Source organism: Anas platyrhynchos, chromosome 1, assembly GCF_047663525.1.
Source record: "Anas platyrhynchos isolate ZD024472 breed Pekin duck chromosome 1, IASCAAS_PekinDuck_T2T, whole genome shotgun sequence".
NCBI lineage: Eukaryota > Metazoa > Chordata > Aves > Anseriformes > Anatidae > Anas > Anas platyrhynchos.
The window spans coordinates 87,062,922-87,079,550 of NC_092587.1; the positions used below are offsets into that span (position 1 = coordinate 87,062,922).

General features: G+C 39.5%; 1 protein-coding gene across 37 annotated transcripts in view; it reads left to right on the top strand.

Annotated features, from left to right (window-relative positions):
• Positions 1 to 16,629, top strand: part of ZBTB20 (zinc finger and BTB domain containing 20) — a 522,330-nt gene that overhangs the window by 56,461 nt on the left and 449,240 nt on the right. The window contains exon 2 of one of the 37 annotated variants that reach the window (XM_027462815.3): positions 15,814 to 15,958. The exons of the other annotated variants lie outside the window; for them this stretch is intronic. The gene's annotated coding sequence lies outside the window, so the exon portion shown is untranslated. The remainder of the gene's footprint in view (positions 1 to 15,813; positions 15,959 to 16,629) is intronic. 37 annotated transcript variants of the gene reach the window in all.

Consider the following 16,629-nt stretch of genomic DNA (forward strand, 5'->3'; position numbering starts at 1 on the left):
TCTACTTTCAGAGTGATATAAAAAGACCCTACTATAGGTAGACCCTACCATAGCTCAAAATTGAGGCCAAATACATCTAACATGTCCACTTCTCAACAAAGTCTTAGTTTTAATAGCAGATTTTTTTTAAATTAAATTTGCTTACTTATTTATTATTATTATTTATAATTGCTCTCTTAACCCCGTTAATGTAACTTCACAGGCTGGTAAGCAACAAGTAACTTTTTTTTCCAATTGGCTTTCCCACAGCTGGGTATCTCCCAGTGAGGTCCAGCCTTAGATTTGAGTCCGTTGTGTCCAAGAAAGACAAGTTCAAAACCTGGACCAGTCTCTCACCTCGTTTTGTACAATAATAATCATAGGGGAAGATTACACTTGGCTGAAATTAACAGTGGCGTTGCTTGCTTCTTGAAACAGTCATCAAAAGAAGCCTGAAGCTTGGTATCCCACACGAATATAAAAGTACCTACAAGTAGTTACGTTGTTCTGGGCTTCTTGTGTGTGCAACTGCTTGTCTGCATAGCTGCTCAGTGGGAGTTGCAATATGTAGAGGAGAAAATAGCCCCTAAGGGTTCTTTGGACACATATTTAAAGAGGATTGTTACTTGTCTGTTTAAACTGTCAGTGGAAACAAACATATGCAAGTAATAATGGAAGCCTGCGAGTACTGGATTTGGGCAGAGCACAGATGTATTACTGCTGAGGCATCTGTCAGAGAATGAACAGTAGGAGGAACTGAGCTATTTGTACGTTCAGCTTGAAAGCTGTGCAGTGAGTAGGTGCATTTAACTTTTTTGTTACTCGGGAATGAGATTCAAATCTCAATTCCTGAAAACTTGCAAGCAAGTTTTGGTTTCGTGCTACTTTCTGATACATTCCCACTTCCCAAAAGCCAGTTTTAATGTCTGTTGATGCTTAGAAGACCAGATTGGAAGGAGAGCAACAGAAAGTTTTATTAGCCAGCACAATTAATACTTTCTCCTTTGAGAGCCAAATTCGTCTAGTCTAGTATGTTTACAAAAGAAAAGGCTGGAATGCACAGTAAGGTTTTTTTCTTTATCAGAGACATATGGACTCACCATCACTGGATATATTTGTGAGACACGATAACAAAGAACACTCCTCAGGCGTGTCTCACATTTCAGGACTCGAAGGGCAAAGTGGATGAACATCCCTTCTAGGAAACGGGTGAACCGTCTTTTTCATATGCAACCTCCAATTTCAGTAATCCTCAAGAAGCTTGTAAAAGCCAGGATGGAGTCAGTAAAATCTCATCTTATTAACCTCGAGAAGGACACAAAGAGCTTTGGATCTCAAGGCTGGTCTGGATGCCAAGTGCACCTCTTAAGTGCTCTCATATTGTCTCAGCCTGCTGTAACTTTTGGTAGACACAGTACACTAAGGTTCATACCGGAGATGAAGAGACCAGGTTTGCAGGGAGAACTCCCACCCGAGAGAGGCAGATCAAGCTGCTTTGTACAGGAAAGCCAATAAATGCCTTGTTTGTTCGCTGTTTGTTTTCTCTCACTGGAGATCTTTCCCTGTTATCCTTTCATTTATGCATAATGACCCGTTTCATAGACTGAATGGTCGCTGAGATTTGTTTGCCTCTGCTGGTAAGCACTGGTCCTACGAGAGATGTTCCTCAAGACAGTTGCATTTGAATACTCCTACTTTTTAGGACGCTTAAATCCCGTTTACATGCTAAACATGGGAATTTCTGCAGGTTGCACACTTGCTTCTGCATGCTATTGTGGTAAAAACTGGCAACTTCTTTTTTTTTTTTTTTTTTTCTAATTAAGCATTTCTACTGTTATACATTTGCTTACAGAAATGAGCTTCTGCTTTTTGTTTTTGTTTTTTTAATTTGCAGAGGTACAACTTTTGCTGCATGTAATTAAGGCACACAGGGTCTTCCAAACTCCAAAGGAGCGCTTTACGTAGCACTCAATTTTTCTTTCAGGGTGCAGTGAACCATATATATCTACATGGGTTTGGGGGAAAGGAGGATTAGAGTCAACAGCTATGTAAGCATTCAGTCAGCAAGCCCCGTGGATGCTTATTTCTTAACCTTTTTATTTTTTTTCTCCTTTCTTTTATTTGAACTCATCTTTTTGTGGCCCTTCCTCCTGTTATAGTAGGATTAACCGATGTGTTTAGGGAGAAGTTCTCCTTGGCCCTATTGTTTTCCAGAGTTTCAAACATGCCAAGAGCAAGGTGAGAGCATCAATGGGGAGGCTGAAGAAAGCCTAGTGGGGAATTTATCTTGGCTGTCTGGGAAGCCTGGGTTCGTAAGCTGAATTTCTAACTGAACCAGCGTCAGCCAGAATGGGTGAGACACCTTGCCTACTCAGAGTTGTTCTCCAAGTACTTCTGTGGGGACACACCAGGAAAGATGCAATTCTACATGATTCAAGAAGAATTTTAAAGGCCCGTGCTCTATTTCTTAGGAAATAAGCTGGCAACAGTCCACTTTGCCATATGCCTAAAACTGTAAGACTTCAAATCTTTTTTGCTCATTGCTTCGTTTACAGAGCTTTTGCTCTTCTCTGTCTTCACTCTCAACATCTGTGTATTTAACAAAAGCAGCACAGTAAGCCGAGCAAATGCAGGGGTGTTCAATTTGCTTGCTTATTTTCTGCCTGAGCAGGTCATGTACCTGCTCCTTGTGGCAGAAGGGGCCATATGCTGTGGCTCCTTCTCTGCCACATGACCCGATTTGCTCTGCACACACCGAGTTTACCCTTATGTGTGATACAGGTGTAATGTCCATGCTCAGGAGCTCCAAAGCTTCTTGGAATCATTAGGTTTACTTTGAATGCACCAGAACTAACTAATTTGGTTGGCTGAGGTGCATCTGACATGTCCCATAGTTGTTTGACTGCATCCCTGGTAGTGCTGTGCTTGTGAGGGAGTGCATCCTCCTGGATGAGCATCATTAGGAGTAGGTCATGAGCAAGATGAATGGTGTGTAAACACAACAAAGGTCAAGCTTCCTGAGTACAATCCTCAAAAACTATTATTATTATTGTTATTATTATTATGGTTCAGGTACTGTTTATAATGACCTTAGGTAGGGTACGTGTAAAAAGAGAAGATGTGGAAAATGTAACTAAAAGCACTTTTTGGATCTGCTGCAGACCATCTTATGGATCTGGGTACTTCAATTTCACCTCTCTGCTCCTCCATTCCCTAGCTCTAAAATGGAGTGAGTAACTTCTTCATGCCTTCAAGCTTAACGAGCATTTTGCCGAGTGCTCAGAAAGCTTTGGGTGAAAAAGGCTTGGGATAAGACAGTGATTATTGCCACATTTACCTTCTCTTGATCCAGGAGGAGTGAGCAGAAAATCCAAACACTTGTGTCACCACGAGAAATGAAAACACACTCATTTCAGAAATTTTCCCAGTAAGGTAGCGTTTCATGCCATCTGGAAATTTCTCCGCAGACCTGTCTTGTGAAGCTTTAATCCTTTCCCCCTGTATAGTGTTTTGCCTGATCACGTCATCAGGGGAAGAATACAGAAGTGAAACAAAGGAGGGAAGTGCTAAAAGGCAAATTTGGGCTACTTCTGAACCTCGTGTTCAGCCGGTGCCAGTGGAAGTTTTAATTCCAGCCCCGGGTTGCAGTTAGCTTTCTGGGTAGCGGAGGATGAGCAGAGGTGGGTATCTGGGCAGGGAGGAAAACGTCGTGGAGAAGAAGCGAGCGTCTGCTGGCGTCGTGCGAATGACTGAAGGAGTTGTAGTAAAGAGGGTAATCCCCAGGCAATGGAGAAACGTGGCTGTGACACGATGAGCGATGCCGATGTGTTGTTTGTATCTTAACTCAGAGCGAAGTGTTCAGGAGGGCAGGATTTAGGAGCAGGGGAGAGGTGAAGCTGAGCTGGATCGGGAACAAAGGGTGGGAAAGCAGGGGAAGGTGCGGTTCTCCAGCAGCAACTGCTGGGGTGCCTGTGTTTATTCTGGAGTTTGTGGTGGAGCTGAATATCATCAGTGGCAGCGCCGTGTGTAGTGTTCTCGGTATAAATAGAATCCATAAATAGTTTTGTAGAGAGTCAGGATTTTATTTTGCTTGCGAAGTTGGACCTATTGTGACTCTCATTTCTTTCTGCCATTGCTTTCCTTACCTTATTGGTGGGCTAAAGTTTATATTGCTTAGCCCCAAATCACATATATTAATACGCTTTCATCTCTTTTCTCTGTTGCTTTGTTTATCTGTCTCCGTCTATCTCTCTGTGCGCCTGCTGCTTGTCTGCCTGCCAGTTTTTTCTTTGTCTCTATCACTTCATCATTGAACCCATCTGTGTAGAAAATGGGATATTTGGCTGTCTTGTATTTTTTTATTTTTTTTTTTTTATTATTTTTGTCATTTTGTTCCCTCAGACTTACGAGGATAAAACTCGCACTCCTGGGGGTGCCAGGCATTTCAGCTCTTGCATTTAGGAGGAGCCGTGATGCTTTTTGCGTCTGTTTGTCTGTCCATCTGTCTGCTGGTCTATAATAAGCTGTGCAGCGAGACAGCAGCTTACTATCTGTGTGTGTGAAATTAGCTAATTGGTGTTAGCAGCAATATTTTCACATGTTTTATAAGCAAAGTGCAGCAAGGTATATAAATGTAGATATGATCCAGAGACACACACACATACACACACACGCGCGCGCACGCAAGCCTGTCGCTGCTCATGCATAGACGCTCAGAAGTAATTAATGTTAATAAGATTTTAATGTGCTTGTGAGATCATAATGAGGAGAAATGAATGCTGTGATTAGAAAAAGGTAACTGTGTGTGTGTTTTGGCTTAGAACACGATTTCCCCTCTTTTTTTTATAAATCACAATTTCAGAACTTGTTTGTGATTGCATCAATCGGTTTTTATTTTCAAATTAGAGGTCTGTTTAGCCATTTGAATGATTAGCCAAATAAATGGGTAAAACCCTGATCATAAGGAACGGTGCAGATTTTTATTTTTTTTCCCTCTTAGAAAGCAATGTGACAGCGCTGGGCACCCTCATCCTTCTAGCATTACATTTTTTTGATGCTGCTTTTAAAGCCTCATCAGAAGCTGCTCTCAGAGACAGTGCTCATTTTTTACAAATAGAGATGTTTATCTATAGGTGTCTGCAATGCATAATCAACCACTGAAACTATTGTGCCAAGGCACATTCCCGTTCATCAGTAATGATGAATCCTCAGAGTCCAGATGATCACATGATACCTTGATAATATTTTGAAATAATTAGTTTAAGAAAGCAGAACCGTATACATTTATTTTTTTTTTATTATTTTTAATCAGTCGGCATACAAATAAGAGAGAGAGGAAAGTGTTTGCAGGAAATATTTCACAAGCTAAGATGTTCTTTCATCCCGGATGCTGTGTAGTCACCAGACCCCAGGCTGGCTAGCATCCAGATGGACACTAGGGGTCCTTCCCTCCAGCAAATCAGGGAAAGTATTGTCCAGAGGGCTTTGCTTTCATTTGCATATTTATTATTGTTTTTATTTTGAGTAATAAAAAATACAAAAATATTAAAAAGTTCTTGCCTGATAGTTTGGGCATTGAGATATTTTTTTTTATTGATATCGAGAGATTATATATTATGTTTTAAAACCATCTACAATTTAAAAAGCACGTTAAAAAAGTCCAGGCTCCTCACTGCATGCTACCTACTTCTTTATTTTGGTGGTGCCTGGCTTGGCTGGTGTTTAGAGATATTAGCACTGTGTTTGAATTCATGGAGTATGATTCATTTCCAGAAGCTGCCGAGGTACCACAACAGTGTTTGTGATGAGAAATGGTGGAACGTGGTGGTATGATTGCAGTTTCCAAATCGTGATGAACAAAAACCAGCGTCAGGAGATACGACTTTGACATGACTTGAAGTCTCCGAAGAAGATGATCTGACAGTTCATTTATAATGAATGAATTTATTTTGGGGAAAGGAAGCATCAGGCAGTTTGTGTATTTGTTTATTCCTCTAAACACTCCGTGCAGCCAGCTGCTATACAGTAGGGCCTCTAACTCTAGTTCGTCATTCAGATAGCTCAATCAAGGAACGTAATACAGGAACTTTAATTTTCTAAGGTACCTTGGGATATATCATCTGCATATGTGTGCGCTTAAGTGTGTCTGTGCGAGTGCACTCAAAGCATCTCTGAAACCTGAACTTCCTTGCATTAAGGCCATAATGAAGTATTACCCAACTGCTGCCAGTGTCCAGGTAATTTTTAATGAGCCTGGATGAAACACGGAAGCCTTTACTTCACCTAAGTGCTCATATAGTTTGAGAAGTGCTTTAAATTTTGACTTAAATAAAATGATCTTCTAAGCTAGAGCTGTAAGGAAGCAACTCATTTGCTCTAAAAATCATAGCTCCTTTCCATAGGTAATTTTATTAACGTCTTTTGAAAAATATAGGACTCTATGATTCTAACGTTAATCCCAGTTTAGGATTAGCATTGAATTGAATTAATATTGAATTCATGGAATATGATTCATTTCCAGAACATGCAGAGGTCCTACAACAGTGATTGCAATGAGAATTGGTAGAACATAGAAATATGACTGCAATTACCAAATCCTGGTAAGCAAAAACCAGTGTCAGTAGATACAGCTTCGACATAATTTGAAGTTTCTAAAGAAGATGATCTGACAGTTCAAATCCCACTTTCAGATTAGTGTCCTCTTGCAATTTTTTCATTGCTTGTTTCTGCTTATTTCCTTTATATTAACATACCAGTTCCCAAAACTGGCTTCCACAAAGTTAAAGAGTGAGAGTAGGAATGGTAAACTCCAACACCAATAAATTTTAAGCTCAGAGCAGGAAGCAGCTAAGCTAAGGACTTTCTCTCTAGTTTTTCTGTGTCCTAGATGGAAAAAGAAATTTTAATGCTCTAAATATAGGAGTTGTAGTAGCTGAGCTGCCTTCAGCTATAGACTGAAAACTCCTTAAGAGAAACTCAGGAAGAGCTGAGGCAAATTGGCTAAATGCATGAAGTCAGTACACAAAAATGACTTGTGTGGAATCTTTAGGGGACTGCTTTAATTCAGGAGTAAATTAGTCTTAGGCCACTGTAGCTTAACTGAATAAGGAGCTACAGGGAGCTTTGCTGTTGAATTACAGCATCTACTGACAGCTTCGAGACAATTAAATGTGTGCATATTGAAGTCAGACATCAGTTGATTTGCCTTAACTTTCTCAGCACCTCCATGCAGACTTGGCATTAGAGACAGATAAGCTGTCCCAAGCAATTCATTTGATATTGGGGATCCAGAACAAAGCAAATTGCAATATCTCCTTTGCTCTGTGGAAAATATTATACTGCTAATTATTGCACTGTTCTTGTCAGGCTATCAGTTGCCCTGCCTGTCCTTGGACACCATGGTTTTACGGTGCAGTTGTTGGAGGATCCACAGCTAATGAGGATGGCTTTCTGTTAGAGTCACTTTGTATACACCTATGCCCCAGTACTTGGGAACGAAACATACCAAGGTAGAGGTACCATATACTTACAGTGACTTCTAGAATTACTAACAGAAAAACAAGTGTATCCACAAGTTCTGTTTCCCTTTTGCAACTAGCTGCCTTACTGACGTGTGGCTACTCTGGTGTAAGGTTAGCTCAAAGGTGAGAAAGAGGGATCTGCATTTTTTGTCTGGTTGTAATGGTAGAACAGAATATCTTGGGAGCATAGTAGTGGCAAGCCATCTTGGGAGAAACTCATTTTCTCTTAAAGAGGCCTATGCACAGTGTGAAAATAGGAGCTCATAAGCGTATGTTCAGATTGTGCCCTGAAGAATGTTTTAAAGTATGTTTGCCAGCCTTACTTGTATTACATTCATTTAATTTGACTTTATTCCTAAGTGCACATATAAGGTTAAAATGCTGTTAATTAAAGTTTATAATTGACAAACTGTGAGCTAGCTGATAGGATCTCCATGCTAAACAACATTAGATTTCTTCAATCATTTGCACAGCAAAAACCTCTGCAAATGGAGGGATTTTAAAAATATCTGGAGGTTCTACCTCTACCAGGCCAGCAGAGAAAGTAAGTGGTAAGTGATGAGCTTGAAGGCTTATTGAAAGCGGTCACCTGCTAGCTTCAAATTGGGTGTGTTTATTCAAGTGTGCTAGCTGATCTCGGTTTTTGTTTTTTTGTTTTTTTTTTTCCATATGATACAGCGACAGAGAACACATATATTCTGAAACTGTCAAGATTGAAGTTCTAAAGAACTGATTATCGCATCTCACTTGCCCAATTCCATATTTATGCTTCTAAATAAGTGGCTACATTTTCCAAAGTGCTCAATGCCCAGAAGCCCCTGCTGAGTGTGCTGGATGCACAGAACTTTTAGTAACATGGATTTAGAAGAGCAAATTTAGGTACCAGTTCTGAAATTGTTAGCCAGAGGACTTGTGGGTTCAGATGAGCTTAGAAATTCCAGATAAATGGTGTCACGTTTCTACCAAAAACTTTATTTAAAAAGTTGTATAATTGTAGCAAATAGTATTTACATGAAAGTGAAACAGACAGTTATCTATAGGAAGACAGGAGCTGTTGAAGAAACTAAGTAAGTTGTGCACATACACTATCACTTCTGCTTCTGAAAGTGTCAGAAACTTCTGAGCTAGATGAGGAAGGCCTTCCTCATAAGTATGGTAAAAACTGGTGATGGAGGAAGTTCCTGCCTTACTCTGCCATGGGATAATTGGCCAAGTCTTTGAACAAAGTAGGTACAGGTTTTCTACTTGATTAGAGTTCTGTTTGATGTTGTAATGGATATTCCTACCAGCTATATGCAAATTTTTCCTTTTTAATTTTTTTTTATAAGCTCTTGATCTCAGTGTCACTTTGCAGCAGGTATCATGCAATCTACAGGTTGTTTCACCCATGAAAGGTATGGCTTAACTTTTTGGAAGTTTTGGAAATTTGAAGTTTCAGGTAATGTAAAGGCAGACAGCACTGAGCAACTAGATGGAGTTAGCAGCAGCAGTCACTGTAGTATAAATTCTTGGTATTTCATTTCTTTTCACTAGTGGTCATGTGTCTTCAGTCATCAGTAGAATTCCAGTGGCTCCACATTGGCTGCATTCATCACAGAAATATAGAAAATAGTTTATATATGTTTATGTATGTGCTAACTCATACACTTATGCCTGTATTTACAAGTAGTGCATTTGGAAAGAGTCAGAATGTACAAGCAGTGTTTGAGTAAGTTTGGGTAATGGTTCAATTTGTTTGGAAAATGTTGGAAGTTAGTCTTGCTCCCATTCTCCAAACAGTTCTGCCACTGACGTAAATAGGCCTAGGCCTTTTTATCTATGCCTGCATGAGTTATTCAAGAAAAATTGCAAACTACATGAGCCACTCAGATACCTAGCAGCTCCCAGCCCTGCCCATGTGGGGATTCTTACCTGACCACACAATAAATGTCTTTCCTTGGATAATTGTCCTGGTCACCTCAACAGCACTTAAGGCAAGCCATGCGGCCTCCTTGTTCTGCCTGTGGTGGTAAATCATCCTGCTCCACTCGCAGCTGCTGAAACACCATCAATATCAGGCTCTGATCTTTCCATTCAAGGCTGTGGAGTGAGCAAGGTGAGCAGGGAGTGGGATGGAGGGGTGAGAGGATAGGGTTGGACCCTGGTTCTGTGGCGGAGAGGAAATCAGAGAGAGGGATGAAGCAGGGGGCAGTGCCATGGGGTGGGCAGTGATAGAAGGGCATGGAAAGTGCATTGTGTGAATGTGCTTTAAGTAGAATCGGTGTTAGAAAGGTGGGGAGGTGAGGGAATGGAGAGAGATCTGCTTTGAAGGAGAAGAAGAAACAACACAGGCACGCTGCCACATATGCACATTGGGGGTTCATCACAGAACTGGGAGATGTTGCCAGTGTGTTGGTACCACACGAAACTTGTTTGCTTTTTGAAAAGCTTGAAAATATTAAAACTAAATATAGTTGAGGCCCACTCCTTGTTGGATTGTCAGCTCTTCCTTCTTAATATAATAGTCCAGTCTTGATCAATGCATTATTAACAAAATCATGCTTGAATACTGTGCCCTGGGTACAATTATCTTCAGCACTCTACCTTTACTTCTTTCATTGTGTTCCCTATTGTTCCTTTTTATTTCTCTGACAGTAAGCAGATAAATTGTTACATTTACTGCCGCCACTTTGCCATGACTTGGTGCTCGAATCAGACCAGCTGAAAGGCCTAGCAGGTACTGTTTTTGTTAATCTCAGGACATGATGGATTTATTTGTAATCATGTAGTACTTCCTGAAGCCTAATGGATTGACAGGCATGCTATAATGAGGTTGTCCTGAAGGATCGTTAGGGACACCACCAGTTCTGTCCTAGATTACTTGTTCAAGTACATGTCTTAATGAAATCCAAGCATGAAGACAAACCCTTTCTGGGATGAAATTTTGTCTTCTTAAGATATATGATAATTTTGTAATGCTTCGTAACTCTTGTCCTTCATACGTGGCTTTTCTGGGGGGAGATTTTCCTTTAGTCCTTGCCAGTTCTATTCTAGAACCCTCAAAAAAAAAAAAAAAAAAAAAAAAAAAAAAAAAGTGTAAGGAACACTTAAAGTCCTCTTCCCTGTCCAAAAGAGGATAGACTGTATGTTTTGTTATTCCTGACAAGTATTTGTCCAGACTCTTAAGTTATGAGTCCCATTTCAAGTGATCTATTCTAGTACCTCATTATTCTTACCCTTAGAAAGACTTTCCTGTTGCCTAACCTGAATCTTCTTTACTACAGTTTACTTCACTTACTTCTTTGACAGTGATTCCTGTTCCGTTTGCAACAGCTTTTTATGTAATGGTAATCTGGATAATGGAGTCATTTCTGGGAGTAATTCCATTCTGTGTATGGTATCTGCATTTCTGATCATTCATGCTCTTTTCTGGATGTTCTTCATCTGTTTCTTGAAAAGCTCTGTCCATAACTGGACAGTTTGCTCTTGAAACTTCCCAAAACTGAGTAGAGCTGAAAGATCACTTCCCGTGTCCTCAGGGCTGCATGTCTGTTTATAGAAAGCTCCAAATGATGATTGTTCCCTTGTTTCACCAAGATACTGCAAACTTATATCAAGCGTATAATTCTCAGTAGCCCTAGATCCCTTTCTACCTGCTACCTTCTCAGTTATACCCCATCTTGTATTTACGTCATTAATTATTTCTGCCCAAACACAGTACTTTATCCATACTCCCGTTGAATCTCATCCAGTGCCTCTAGACCATTTCTATTATTGCCAAGGTCATTTTGAATTTTATTCAGTCACTCAGTGCATTTCCAGGTTCATGTGGTCTGCAAGCTCAATAAACATGTTTTCTATTCCATCATCTAGGTTGTTAATGAGAAAGTTACATAGAACAAAACTCAGGGCAGCAACCCAGTTGTTGTAGTCTTGTATTTTGGTAATCACTGTGTGGATTCTCTTATCTAAGAAGTTTTGTATCTGTGACTATCTGTGATATCTGCATCTGACTATGCTTGCTTTGCTGCAAGCTTGCTTATAAGAATGTTATATAAAACTGCCAAAGGCTAAAATAAAGTTAAGATACGTGAATGACACTTGCTGCTTTCTACAGGGCTTCTTATCCTGTTCTGGAAGGAAATTAGGTTGTTTTGACATGATTCGTTCTTAAATCAATGTTGATTACTACTCATCTTTTTCAGTTAGGTGTTTTCATTGATTGTTCAAGATTTTTTTTTCTGGGAATTAAGCTTAAGTTGACTGGTCAATAATTCCTTTGTTCTTTCTTTTTTTTTTTTTTTTTCCTCACTTTTCATGGTAGGTAGGTAGGTGCTATATTTATTCTTCCAAACTTTTCTTGTCTTTCACAATGTCTCCAAAACCGTTTCAGACAGCTCTTTAAGGATACTGGGATGAAATTCACCAGGCCCAAATGACTTGAAAAATACCTAACTTAGTTAAGTAGTCTAATCTGTTTGTTCTTCTGGAGTAAGAACATATCCCTCTTCATGAGTATTAAGCAAATTATCCATGTCTCTCCACTGGAAATTTTGAATGAAAGGTGACACAAAAAAAGGTGTTAAGCACTTCAGCCTACTCACATCATCTGTCAGTTGATCTTCCTCTCCATTGATTTACAGATCCACATTTTCCTTCATCTACCTAACGTACTAACTGAATGGCTTCTTGTTACTCTTGGTATCCCTCGTTAGTTTTGTGCTTTGAGCAAATGATTTTGCTCCTTCATGTTTGTACTATTTTAATAATTATCGTCTTCGTTTCTGATATCCTTCTGTTTTCTTTGGGCTTTTTTTTTTTTTTTCACCCACGATAGCAGTAAGGAGCTCATAATTTAATGATGATTTTATTGTAATTTCTTCGAAGAATGGTTATGTCTCTCTTTTTTTTTTTTTTTTCCTGTAGACTCTCCCAGAGACTTCACTCAACAACATCACTGTCCATGTAGCACTCTTACCCACTCCATCTGTCCATACAGGCTAGATCCCAGTCTAGAAAAAATGCCCATTTGGTCTTCTCTTTACTTTCCAAATAAAAGAAAAAAATTCTCCCCAGTGCATTCCATGAAGTTTCTGGAAAGGTGTGATCTGCTGTTTTCTTTTCTCCAAAGAATGTGCATAATTAATCCATTTTCACCAACGTTTTCATGCAGACACTTCAGCTTATCTCACTAATTGTTTTGAAAAGTCAGACTCACCTTCCTGTTTGGTAGTTTGTGGTATTTCCCCGTCGTGGTGGAGCCTGGGTTCTTTTGCCTTTAATCACTACCTGTGGTTTTTCATGAGGTTTGACGCTCTGCACATTCTGGACCTCAGAGCGTGCTTGTGCTTTCTCAGTTTTACAAGGCAATACGCCTTTCCTTTTTTTCCTTGTAGGTATCCTCACACAGGTTATATACCCATATATGTTACAGCCATATAAGTAAGTCTATCAGTTTTCTCTCATACTAATTAAGCCTCGATCTTGATGATGCATTAAGGTTTCTAGTTTATTTTCCTATTCACCAAACTTCTTGTTAGATGGACATAGAAGATGCTTGTCTAATAGATGTTTTTTTTCCAGTTTCATTCCCTCCTCCAGCAACCTCTTTTCTATCTCACTCACCTATTCTTTGCAGTTCCCATCCAAGCTACTGTAGTTAATAGCTGACAGATTTTTTTTCACCTGCCCATCTTAGTAAAAGACCTCCATTAACTTAGCAAGAAGGTGCTCTGCCATCCTTCTCCTTTTTTGTGAAGTGACCTGTCAACTTGCCCATAATAGCATTTCTCATGGTCCAGGAAGACAAATCTCTTAGAGATGCCATCAGGATCCGCGTGTGATGTAGTTATCGTTAGGATTTTGTCCTTGCCTGATCTGTGCTTCTGCTGTGAGGACTGGGAGGAACATTGATTCCTTCACCACTTTGCTTCGAGAAAATTGTAGTCATTTTTGAACCTCAGTGTCCCTAAAGCATTTTTGTAGATCCTTTGGTATTCATTATGCCCTCTCTGTTGTGTTGTGTCCTCTTCTGTTGTTACTTCTCTGAGTTGAAATGTCTAGGAGGCTATCTTGTCCTCACTTAAAAGCCACTTAATTCTATTGCAATCTGCATTTACTGACTTAAAAACTGGTTTCTAGTATCAATATATTGTATTTATTTTCCTACACTTTTGGCTTCCACTTATTTCTTTTTTTTTTTTTTTTAATCTTCTTTTTTTTTTTTTTTTTTAATTATTTCTTCCTCTTAGTTTGCAAGTTCCTTGCAGCAAGGTTTTGTTCTCTCATGTCAGCTATGTCCCAATAGACTTGCTGTTTTTCTCTCAGTTCTCCTTGTACATAATTTGCTTTTCTTGGTAGCTCTTTGGGAAGTTTTGCAGATCAGTGCCATTGCAACCATATGGTTCCCCATAATTGTGCTCTAAAATTATTTTGTCCAATTTTTGTCCCAGCTTTGTGCAAGTCTCCTCTATTGACTAACTCTGTTCATTCTCATTTGCTGTTTCAATCTGTTGTGAACCAGGTGAAGGTCGGATGGTCTTTCTTTAACCTTGGTTAGTTAGCTAATAGCAATTCCAGAGAGTTTGAACTGTACATCTTAAGGCAACAACAGATTTCCATAGTATTGAGCCAGCAACATTTGCAATGTTTGCCTGAGAGGAAATTTTCTTCACAGCAGATATTCATTAGCCCTTGACTTAGTACTTGGAAAGATGGAAGGACATCTGAACACGGATCTGCAAGTTTTTCCTTTTGTTTGTTTTCTTTTTGTTTTTAATAACAAACCATTGGAAAATTCCAGAGAAGATACTATTTAAATTATCTATACAATCTAGTTTCTTACATTAGTTCATTCAGAGACCAACATTTTAAAATGATAGTTGAGTACAGGTTTCTTAACTTCAGTCAACTTAGAGGAAAATGCAGTCAAGACAGCAATTTAGTCTCCCTCTGCTATCAGTGGAGGAGAAATACCCCTACAGAGCTATTCATCCTAAATATATTAGGGTTTTGGGGTGGGATTAATGACTCACTGGAGATGATTATCGTGGCTTCAGTGAGATACTTAACTTTTAGGAAGCTAATAGTTAGATTGTATGCGTCCTAGATCAGATTTCAGATTTCATCCTAGATCTCTGGATCAGATTTCTCTGAAGAATGTTTCTTCTATTCAAGTATACAACACAGAAAGCTACCATGGTTTGTCTAGCTTGGGAGAGATTTTGTATGTTAGAATTTTCCAGAGTTTGGAAGGGTTATAGACCTTTTAAAAAGATTTACTTTTTTTTTTTTTTTTAAAAAAAAAAAAACAGCTCAAGTTATCTTCTTCCCTTTTTGGTTGTAACCTGCTCCTTAATTTTGTTGGTGGTGAAGAAGCTGTTCAGATCGTTCATTTTGGTGTGGCTTCTTTTTAATAAGTCAACAATTTACTCTCCAGCATTACATGTAAATACTACTCCATGTTACCTTCCTCACATGTGACATGAAGATTAATGTTTGCACATAGTTCTGAGTATATCAAAGTTATCCCTGTAGGTGAATATTTTTACTTGTATTTTGGAGCATTTCATGATGTAGCCACTAAAAATAAATGATCCTGGACAACAAATTAGACATATTTGTTGTTTTTTTGGGAAGAGCTAATGTCATATTGGTGTTGCACAAGCTTTTCCTCTTTATCTCTGTACAGCCGTAAGGTGTCCATGACACTATTATTCTGGCCACTCTGTTGCCAAAAAGTTGTCAAGAAATTAGTGGAGAATTCAGAGAAGAGCAACAGAAGTTAAGAGGCTGAAGAGATTGAAATATGAGCAAAGATTACAAGAATTTATTATGTACAGTTTGGACTAAATGATGACTAAGACATATGATAACAATCCACAAGTATTTGAAGGGTGTAAAATATTAAGACAAAAAAAAAAAAAAAAAAGAATTATTTTAAGATGTTCAAAGGGGTAAAACTCGGCAAGGAAAAATTTCAGCGTGAACCACAAAAACTTCCTGAGGAGCTGCATGTGCTGGACTTGTGGAATGGAGTCTACAAGAAGGTGGTAAAAAGCCTACGATTTCATGCCGCCCTGGGATCATGCACACAAGCACATGGGTCTGACTGCACAGGTCATGGTTTGCCTGCATCCTACATCGTGCTTTCCTGAGGGCTCCTGAAGAGTGAGCTGCAGCACAGGGGCTTCGTGCTGGTGGCAGCAGCCTGCCTGCAGCTGCTATTTTTGCGGAGCAGCCCTTTTCCATCAGATGGCTGTACGTGTACCCATCCGTCTGATAAGCGTAGGCAGAATCAAGCTATCACCAATGGAATAATTAATCTCATTTTCAGCTCACTCCCTGCTGAGGTGTGAGAAGTGCCCAGGGAAGAGGGTGGCTGAGATGACACCGCAGGAACTGGTCTGTTGGTGATGGTTTGCCCTCGGCAGCTGTCTTCCCACACGCTCTCCTGACCTGGAAGCAGAGGGGTTTCACAGGTAACACAAGCGTGTGCCTATAGCAAATCTGGACATGTAGTTGTCAGAAGGACTTGCAGCCCTCTAATACTGGAAGAAAACAAATGGCCCATCCAGGAAGGAAACTGAATACCACTGAACAGAGCAGTTCTTAAGAAACAAGACTCAAATAGGCAGAAGACTCGAGGAAATGTAATGAAGAAAGCATTTATAGTGTCCTGGCAGAGGACTGAAATGACGTCTTAAGCATTTTCCTTGTCCTTTTACCCTCTTCCTTCATTTCTGTTATTTGGTGCAATCATATTAAAAACTGTTTTCACTTAGATTTATTTTTTTCCCCACAATTTAAGAACCCTCAGCACCTATTTATTCGGTCTGATAAAGGCTGCAGGTTTACACTGTAGGCTTATTTTAATTAGGAGGTCTTTTATTGTCCTAGTGAATTGTAGTGGACTATTTTAAGCCTAAAAATATTTAACCATCCTGAGCACTGATTAATTTGGACGGTATTTTTGTTTAATAGGGGCATCTTTACTGTTTATAGCTCGTTTTGCACTCTTAATAGATATGGGCAGGAGGAGTGAGGACTACAGCTCTTGTTCTCCACTCTGCCCTCTGTTCCTCATTTTTATTTTCGTGTGTGCAAAACCATCATGCATGCCAGCTTGGGAAGCTGGCATCCCTCCTGTTAA